Genomic DNA, 10,618 nt, shown 5'->3' with positions numbered 1-10,618 from the left:
AAATTCTATTTTTGGCAATGCAGTTTTTGTATTTATGCAACCTAACTTTTGTTTGACTTCTATTTTATTTTACGTTTACCTTGTATTTTATCTTGCCTTTTTGTGTTTTGTGATGTCAAGCTACATAATCTAAACTTAAAAGAAGGAAACTAGGCTAACTTTTCTAGTAGAATATTATGTTGTTGGTTTTGTATGCAGCCTAACTTTAGTTTCATCTATATTTTATTTTGCGTTTATCTTATATTTTATCTTGTCTTTTTGAGTTTTGTATTTTGTGATGTCAAGCTACATAATTTAAACTTAAAAGAAGAAAACTAGGCTAACTTTTCTTTGAAAAATTGTTCAAAAACTACCTTACACCGATAGAGATAGCTCACGAATTTAAAAAGTTGCATCTATTCATCTTCTTCTTCAGCAAAGTAAAGCTTTTTATGCACTTTTACTCTCTAACTTACCTATATTTGCGTAAAGGATTTTATTTAATTCAATTTAAACATAACTAGTAGAATATTATGTTGTTGGTTTTGTATGCAGCCTAACTTTAGTTTCATCTATATTTTATTTTGCGTTTATCTTATATTTTATCTTGTCTTTTTGAGTTTTATATTTTGTGATGTCAAGCTACATAAGCTAAACTTTAAAGAGGAAATTTACGCTAACCTGTCTTTGAAAAACTATTCAAAAACTACCTTTAACAAAGTAGCGAGGCTTTTTATGCGCTTTTACTCTCTAACATACCTATTTTTGCGCAAAGGATTTTATTTAATTCAATTTAAACATGCCTAGTAGATTATTATGTTGTTGGTTTTTTATGCAGCCTAACTTTAGCTACATCTATTTTTCATTTTACGTTTGTCTTATATTTTATTTTATCTTTTTGTGTTCTGTGATGTCAAGCTACATAAGCTAATGTTAAAAGAGGAAAGCTGCGCTAACCTTTCTTTGAAAAACTATTCGAAATCTATTTTTGAGATAATCTAGATTTAAAAGAGGAACACTACGCTAATTTTGCTTTGAAAAAACTCTCGAAAACTAACTTATTCGATAGAGATAGCACACAAATTTAAAAAATTGTATCTACTCATCCACTTCTTCTACAGCAAAGTACTGAGGCTTTTTATGCACTTTTATTCTCTAACATACCTATATTTGCGCAAAGGATTTTATTTAACTCAATGTAAACATACATAGAAGAGTATTGTTACCCGTTTGTTTTATGCAGCCTAACTTTAGTTTCATCTATACATTATATTGCGTTTACCTTATATTTTATCTTGCCTTTGTTAGTTTTGTGTTTTGTTATGTCAAGCTTCATAATCTAATCTTAAAAGGGGAAAACTGCGCTAACTTTTCTTTGAAAAAGTACTCAAAAAGGACCTAAATCGATATAGATAGCTCACAATTTTAAAAAGTTGCATATAGTCATCTTCTTCTTCAGCAAAGTATCGAGGCTTTTTATGGATTTTTACTCTAACTTTCCTATATTTGCGCAAAGGACATTATTTAATTCAACTTAAACATGCCTAGTAGATTATTATGTTGTTGGTTTTTTATGCAGTCTAAACTTTGTTACATCTATATTTTACGATTAACTTATATTTTATCTTGCCTTTTTGAGCTTTGTGTTCTGTGATGTCAAGCTACATAGTCTAAACATAAAAGAGGAAAACTACGCTAAACTTGCTTTGAAAAACTATTCAAAAACTACCTTTAACAAAGTAGCGAGGCTTTTCATGCACTTTTACTCTCTAACATACCTACATTTGCGCAAAGGATTTTATTTAATTCAATTTAAACATGCCTAGTAGATTATTATGTTGTTGGTTTTTTATGCAGCCTAACTTTAGTTTCATCTATATTATGTTTTAGGTTTATCATATATTTTATCTTTTCTTTTTGAGTTTTGAGTTTTGTGATGCCAAGCAACTTAAGCTAAACTTAAAAGTGGAATGCTACGCTAACCTTTCTTTGAAAATCTATTCATAAACTACCCTAGACAAAAGCTAGATTTAAAAGAGGAAAACTACACTATTTTTACTTTGAAAAAACTTTCGAAAACTACCTTAATCGATAGAGATAGCACACGATTTTAAAAAATTGCATATAGTCATCCACTACTTCTGCAGCAAAGTAGCGAGGCTCTTTATGCACTTTTTCTCACTAGTTTGCTTATATTTACGCAAAGGAATTCATTTAATTCAATCCAAACATATATAGAAGATTATTATGTTACGATTTTTTTTTTCTTTTATGCAGCCTAACATTTATTTCACCTACATTTTATTTTACGATTAACTTTTATATTACCTTTCCTTTTAGTGTTTTGTGTTTTGTGATGTCAAGCTACATAAGCCAAACTTTAAAGAGGAAAACTACGCTAAGCTTTCTTTGAAAAACTATTCAAAAACTACCTTAAACAAAGTAGCGAGGCTTTTTATGCACTTTTACTCTCTAACATACCTACATTTGTGCATAGGGTTTTATTAGATTCTAGTAGGTTATTACGTTGTTGTTTTTTTATGCAGTCTAACTTTAGCTTCATCTATATTTTATTTTACGTTTATCTTATATTTTATTTTGTCTTTTTGAATTTTGTGTTTTGTGATGTCAAGCTACATAAGCTAAACTTAAAAGAGGAAAGCTACGCTAACCTTTCTTTGAAAAGCTGTTCAAAAACTACCTTAGACATAATCTAGATTTAAAAGAGAAAGACTACGCTATTTTTGCTTTGAAAAATCTTTCGAAAACTACCTTAATCGATAGAGATAGCACAGGATTTTAAAAAGTTGTATCTAGTCATCCACTTCTTTCACAGCAAAGTAGCGAGGCTTTCTATGCGCTTTTACTCTCTAACATACCTATTTTTGCGCAAAGGATTTTATTTAATTCAATTTAAACATGCCTAGTAGATTATTATGTTGTTGGTTTTTTATGCTGCCTAACTTTAGCTACATCTATTTTTCATTTTACGTTTGTCTTATATTTTATTTTATCTTTTTGTGTTCTGTGATGTCAAGCTACATAAGCTAATGTTAAAAGAGGAAAGCTGCGCTAACCTTTCTTTGAAAAACTATTCGAAATCTATTTTTGAGATAATCTAGATTTAAAAGAGGAACACTACGCTAATTTTGCTTTGAAAAAACTCTCGAAAACTACCTTATTCAATAGAGATAGCACACAAATTTAAAAAATTGTATCTACTCATCCACTTCTTCTTTTTATGGATTTTTACTCTCTTATTTACCCAAATTTGCGCAAAGGACTTTACTTAATTCAACTTAAACATGTCTAGTAGATTATTAAGTTGTTTGTTTTTTATGCAGCCTAACTTTAGTTTCATTTATATTTTATTTTACGTTTATCTGATACTTTATCTTGTCTTTTTGTGTGTTGTTTTGTCAAGCTACATAAGCTAAACTTAAAAGTGGAAAAGTACGCTAACCTTTCTTTGAAAATCTATTCAAAAACTGCCTTAGACATAAGCTAGATTTAAAAGAGGAAGACTACGCTATTTATGCTTTTAAAAAACTTTCGAAAAATACCTTAATCCATTGAGGTAGTGCACGAATTTACAGTCATCCACTTCTTCTATAGCAAAGTAGCGAGGCTTTTTATGCACTTTTGCGTTCTAATTTATCTCTGTTTACGCATATGGTTTTTGTTTATTTCTATGTAATGATATACAAAAGAGTATTTTGTTAAAGATTATGCTGCAGGAGCTGCGTAAAAAAACTCTGGCGACCTTTCCTTAAGAAAAAAGCAACTGAAAGACATGTGCGCCTTAGAAAATTCAAATCGCGATTCACCAAATTAAAAGACGAAAAGAACGAACTTTAAAAGCTCTCACTAGACATTTGTGTTTATGATAGGCAATGCAGTTTTTGATTTTATGCAGCCTAACATTTGTTTCATCTATATCTTATTTTACGTTTATCTTATACTTTATCTTGCCTTTTTGAGTTTAGTATTTTGTGATGTCATGCTAAATAAACTATACTTTGCTAATTTTTATTTGAAAAAATATTCAAAAACTACCTGAATTATAAGCTAGATCTAAAGGAGGAAAACTACGCTAACTTTTCTTTAAAAAAAATATTTAAAAACTACCTTAAACATAAGCTATATCCAAAAGAGGAAAACTATGCTAACTTTTCTTTAAAAAAATATTTAAAAACTACCTTAAACATAAGCTAGATCTAAAAGAGGAAAACTACGCTAACTTTTCTTTGAAAAAATACTCAAAAACTACCTTAAACATAAGCTAGATCTAAAAGAGGAAAACTACGCTAACAATTCTTTGAAAAAATATTCGAAAACTACCTTTAAACATGATTTAAATTTAATAGATGAAAACTACGCTAACATTTCTTTGAAAAAACATTCAAAAACTACCTTTAAACATGATTTAAATTTAAAAAAGGAAAACTACGCTAACATTTCTTTGAAAAAATATTCAAAAAGTACCTTAATCGAAAGAGATAGCACACGAAATTAAAAAGTTGCATTTAGTCATCCGTTTCTTCTTCATCAAAGTAGCGAGGCGTTTATGCACTTTTTATTCTCTAAGTTATCTCTACTTACGCAAATGGCTTTTGTTTATTTCAATGTAAAACTTTTCAAAAGAGTATTTTGTTAAAGATTATGCTGCAGGGGCTGTGTAAGAAAACTCTGGTGACCTTTCTTTAAGAAAAAGCAACTAAAGTAGATGTGCGCCTAAGAAAATCCAAATTGCGATTCACTAAATTAAAAGACATATACAACAAACTTTAAAAGTGAAACTATTTTTACAAGCGTATTTGGTAAAGATGAAATGTTCTTATGACATTTTAACGTTACGAAAGGGATTTTCTTCTGTTCAAATATTTATTACAATTTAAAGTGTTAAATAATGTTACAGAAACGACCTAAAACGCCTGTTGTATTAATTTAAACGAACAAAATAGATAAAAAAAAAGAAAAACTATCATTAAAAAAAAAAAAGTAAAAAAAGAAAAGAAATAGAAGTTGAGGAAAAATAAAAATAAGAACTTCTAACAAAGAGCTCTTCTTTTTATTTTTCAGATTTTAGATGCTTAATTCCTTGAATGAAAAGTTGAACTGATGACTCACTACTAAGGTTGTTCCTAGCCTTCCGTTCTCAAACTAGGCCATTCTGAGAGGCTGTTTGATTAAGTACCGTTGATAGTAGTATCGCACGTAAGAGACTTCTAAAACTCTGATTATTAATTCCTGGAATGAAGAGATGACTTCATACTCACTAACGAGGTTGTTCTTAGCCATCCGTTCTTAAACTAAGCAAAACAGTGAAGTTGTTTGATTAAGTATCACAGTTTGCTGATTTGCACATGCACCATTGCCGAAACTGTGATGCTTGGTTCCTTGATTGGATTGAAGAAGCTCATCACCATGCATTTTACAAGCTGTCCGTTGTTATGTTTTGCAATTCAGTGGTTCTGTTTTGCAATTCATTTTCTGTTTGTTTAAGTATCATCGATGGTGGTGTCGTGCATGCAAACTTTCCGAAACTCTGATGCTTGTTTTTCTTGAATGGAGAGATGAGCTTATACTTTAGGTGACTTTTAAAACTGCAGTAATTAGTGCCTCGAATGGAAAAACGAACTCATTCATTACAGACCAAGGTTGTTCCTGGCCATCCGTTAACATATTAGGCAACAGTACAGCGAAGCTGTTTGTTTTACAAGCTTTTGTCGTTTCGAGAAATCACTACATTAAGCATTCGATGGTGATACACGACTGATGGCCAGGTTCTGATTTTCGAATGAAAAGAAGAGTCGCATCCGACCACCGGTCGGCTTTCGACGCAAAACAGCTGTACACACTCGTCCAACGATCCAGTGACTAACTGTTGCAACGAGAAAGTTAGCTTTATTTGTCGTGCAGATTGTCCGCTTTGACGTAAAATGCTAGAAATTTGCTGAACGCTCGGTTTGCGCCGCCCAAGAGTCATTCTGTTTCTGCGTTGCCAGCGTCTGTCGGCTAAATACAACTGTAGACTCCGCGCAAGCTTTTTCACCGCAAAAGTTGTACAGAGCCACACCGAAGGCTAAAATCGACTTTAAGGTCGAAGGTTAAAATCGACCCTAGAGGTTTGAAAACGACGTCACGAAATTTTCAAGACATCATCGAAGAAAATTACGGCGGCCAGATGCAACTCTTAGTACTAACTCTACTAATCTTAGTACGTTAAGCATTCCAGTCGAGAGATCAGACGTTTTTTCGTCACCTAAGAGACCGGCCGATGCGTTTGCGACGCTGCGGAAAGAAAGAAGATGGCAAACCACAGGGTTGTTACCGTAACAAACCTCCGTGAGTACCTCCATCTCGAGTGGCTTTTGAAGAAACGTTCGTTTTAAACTCAAAGGGATGGTTGTTAAAGCTCACTAACGCCTGGTTAACGATTTTCTAACGGCAGACACCGTGTTTACAATGGATACAGACCGATTAACTGAGCCCAAAGCGCAAGATCTATCAGAAAACTCCTCTAGGTCGATGCAACGAGACGACTAGACACGTGCGTCTAAAGGCATTTTACAATTGAAGGACGCCCCTCGTGGGCCCTTTAACCTTAACACTAAACTCCTGCTTGATATCCTCGTCCCCAGGTTTCCAAACCGTAACCCCAACCCCCTCTAATCCTAACCCCCTTACCCTCTAACTCTCCCCCCTCAAAAAAACAAAAAACATAAAAAAGCAAACAAAACGAAAAAAAAACTTGCTTCCCTCCTCACTTTTAGCTCTAGGATGCAACACCTTTTTGCCGCCCTCCGCTAGAAGGGAGTAGGGAGTAACGAAAGCTTGACATCAAAGTAGCGTTTCGTATGAGATTTGTTTGCCAAAATTTGAGCGTTTTTAAAAAAGCCAAGACTTCGTCAGAGGGGTTTCTTCTTTTCTCCTAAAGCTATCGATCGATTAAAAAGCTCAAAGCAAAGAAATTCAAAACAAAATACAAAAACGGGAAGTTTTAGTTTCTGCACCACAAGCCAAGCACTAGTTCAAACTGGAGATAATAAAAGGAAATCGAATGATCTCACTTCTCAAACCACTGAGCTGCCATTGGTCGGCAGTCTCTTGTTTGGAGACCATTGAGCTGCCATTGGTTGGCTGTTTAATCGTTGCGATTGGTCGGCAGTTTTATCGTTGGAGACCATTGAGAGATATAAAAGGAATTTTTTTTTTGAGCACAACATTAAACGTTAAATCGTTAGATGTTGTTATAAAGGCACCATTAGAATGCGATGTCCTCAAATATTTTCCTCGATATTTTAATAAGTAAACAAAAACAAAACTAAGTCTTGCAACTGGCGAAAACTTTCAATAAGCAAACAAAGCAACAACTTTCCTTTCGAGTTTTTTACATTTTAAACAAAAGACAAACAAAGAAAAAAAAAAAACAAACAAAAACAAAAACAAAAACAAAAAAACAAAACAAAAACAAAACAGAAAAGGGAGAATGAGTGAGTCGACTGATTTCGCTCAACTGTCTTAAACGAGAAGTCATAAACGTTTGCTTGTGCCAGCAAGTTGCAAATTAAGTTGTAAATGAACTGCACCGCAAAAACTTAACCACAGTTTATTAAGCATATTAAGCCTTTGCTGACATGTTAAGACATTTTAAGCCTTTGCTATTATCATGAGGCTTTTGCTCCACGAGCCAAAAAAGTACGCTAGAGTTGACAAACTGCATCGCGGTCGAAAAGTGTAATTACGCCAACACTTTTATCCGTTTTAAGCATTTCGTTTTCGCACGAACAACAATTAAAGCAGCTCGTTGAGCTTAACGACGTTCGTATTTTTTTTCGAAGCCAAAACTTCGGCTATAAGTAGAATGAAGAGGCACTTCGAAAAACAACAAAGCTGTTCGCAGTCGATAGCAACGAGCGACAACATCTCTGCGAGTCTGGCATCAAGGTAAACAGTTTTTTTACATTTTCATTTGTTAGTGCCACTTTTGCGTACATTATGTATTCAAAAATTTGTTGCTGACGCTAGATTTTTCGTTTTCAATGAACAACAGTTGCAACCTCTAGCCGTTTGCTAAAACAGCTTGCTAGGACAACCAAATCAATCATATGTTGTGAAAATTTCTTTTTGTTCAACTGACTAAGGAAGATCGAGCGAACGCTTTTTTTTTTATAACTTGTTTGTATCATATTGCTATTAAGAAAACAGCGTTGTGTATACTAAACGTGACATAATTGGCAATTATCCGTAACTAAAAATAAGATAGAAATTACAAACTTGATACCATATTTTAATTACTCTAACAAAACTAGACGTCATCGCGTGAGAAAATAAATGTTCATAACACATAACCTATTTTTTTGTTTTTTTTTTCTTCTCTTTTTTCCTTTTAATCTCTTTTCTTTCGTCCAAAAAGCGTTTTGATTTTTGCCTCGCCACAAGCGATGAAATCGATAAAAAAACCTGCTCGGACATTCTCAATTCTCAACAACAAAAGCAATCAAAGTTCTAGCTCTCGAGCACGTGCGCCGACAGGTTGATGAAACCGTTCAAATATGCTCGATCGCTAGAATTTAAAGAAAGAAACAAGCCAGAAACAAACCAAAATAAAAAAAAACAAAAACAAAAATGGACATCTTTAGAACGCTTAAATTTTATAAAATATTTTCCTCTGCGTTTTTAACCAGCTAAACTGTCGTAAAGTTTTTTCGGTGCAGTTCATTTAAAAAACTTAGTTTTCAACTTTTAAACGTTTTAGACTTCTCGTTTAAGGCAGTCGAAAGAAATGAGTCGACTCACTCTCTCTCTCCCTATTCGGTTTTGTTTTTGTTTATTTGTTTTTGTTTTTTCTTCGTTTGCCTTCGTTTGCCTTTGTTTGCTTTTGGAAAAGTTGTCGCCATGCGAGACTTAGTTTTTTTTTTTTTTTGCTCAAATTGAGCACAAGTGAGTTTCTAGTCTTGAAAGTGTGCAAAGTGTGGGCCAATCTGGTGGCTGGAGTGATGACACGTGAATGCTGGAAATTCCAGACTTTGAGCGGATTCAGCGTACATAGAAAGAAAATGTAGCATTCACGTGGGTCTCTCCTAAGCGTGCCATTGGTCGGTCTGCTGTCCTTAAGTACCCCCCTCCCCCCCCTCAACGTCACGTTTGCTCAACTTTCTCGGTCTTTGGCGCCCAGAGAAAGCTTGAGGAAGGATAAAAAATGGCGAGGTTTCGGTACTGCGTTTTCTGTTTTTCTTATTTGTTTTTGTTTGTTTGCTTGTTTGTTTGTTTGTTTGTTTGTTAATTTTTTTAATTTTTTTTTTTTTTTGTTTGTTTCGTTCGTTTGTTTGTTTGTTTGTTTCGTTTGCTTCGTTTGTTTTGTGATGTTTTGTTTTCCCTTCTTGATGGCACAAAACAGAAGCAAACAAGACTTTCGGTTATATTCGGTTATATTCGGTTCAATAAAAGTTTGTTGGTTTCTGCACAACAACAACAACAACCACAACAACAAAAGTCCCTCTGTCCCTCAAAAGCAGTTTCTCCTCTGTCCTAAAGAAGAGCCTCTTTGTAATCGATCTTGTCTGAATGCAGCTCTCCTTTTGCCTACAGGTTTTTATTCCAACCCTTTTGTTGTTGTTAGTGCCATGTTGTTGTTATTGTTATACTCTGTAAAAGCAGTTGTTGCTGTTGTACTTGTTTGTTGTTTCTAAAGACACTGTTGTTGCTGCTGTTAGCGCTGTTAGTAATCACCCACTTGGCTTGTATTTTTGTTTCTTGTTTTTGTTTTTTGTTTTATTTATAAACACTCTCTGAGTAAGTGATGCTGTTGCTGTTGTTGTTGTTACAGTTGCAATGAGTGTTTGTTAATGTTCCCCCACTTGGCTTGTACTTTTGTTTTCTGTTTTGTTTTGTTTTTTTTTTGTTTTTGTTTTTTTTTTCTCAACACTCTCTGAGTAAGTGATGCTGTTGCTGTAGTCGTTGTTATAGTTGCAATGAGTGTTTGTTAATGTTCACCAACTTGGCTTGTTTATAATCTATTTTATTTTATCAACACTCTCTGAGTCAGTGATGGTGTTGCTGTTGCTGTTGTCGTTATTATGCTTGCAATGGGAGTTGTTACTGTTCACCCACTTTGCTTGTTTTGTTTTTATTTCTTTATTTTATCAACACCCTTTGAGCCAGTGATGCTGTTGCTGTTGTTGTTGTTATAGTTGCAATGAGTGTTGTTAATGTTCACCCACTTTGCTTGTGTTTTTGTTTTTGTTTATCAACACCCTTTGTGTCAGTGATGCTGTTGCTGTTGTTCTTATTACAGTTGCAATGAGTGTTTGTTAATGTTCACCAACTTGGCTTGTTTATAATCTATTTTGTTTTATCAACACTCTCTGAGTCAGTGATGCTGATGCTGTTGTTGTTATTGTGCTTGCAATAAGTGTTGTTAATGTTCACCCACTTTGCTTGTTTTGTTTGTGCTTTTGTTTTTGTTTATCAACACCCTTTGAGTCACTGATGCTGTTGCTGTTGGTGTTATTATAGTTGCAATGAGTGTTAATGTTCACCCACTTTGCTTGCTTTATTTGTTTGTTGCTTTTTTTTTTATCAACACCCTGCGAGTTAGTGATGCTGTTGCTGCTTTTGTCATTTTACTTGTATT

This window comes from Hydra viridissima, unplaced genomic scaffold (assembly GCF_058129835.1).
Source record: "Hydra viridissima isolate aposymbiotic clone 2 unplaced genomic scaffold, HvirCarnegie_v1 scaffold_2, whole genome shotgun sequence".
Lineage (NCBI taxonomy): Eukaryota > Metazoa > Cnidaria > Hydrozoa > Anthoathecata > Hydridae > Hydra > Hydra viridissima.
This window is presented reverse-complemented; position numbering follows the sequence as displayed.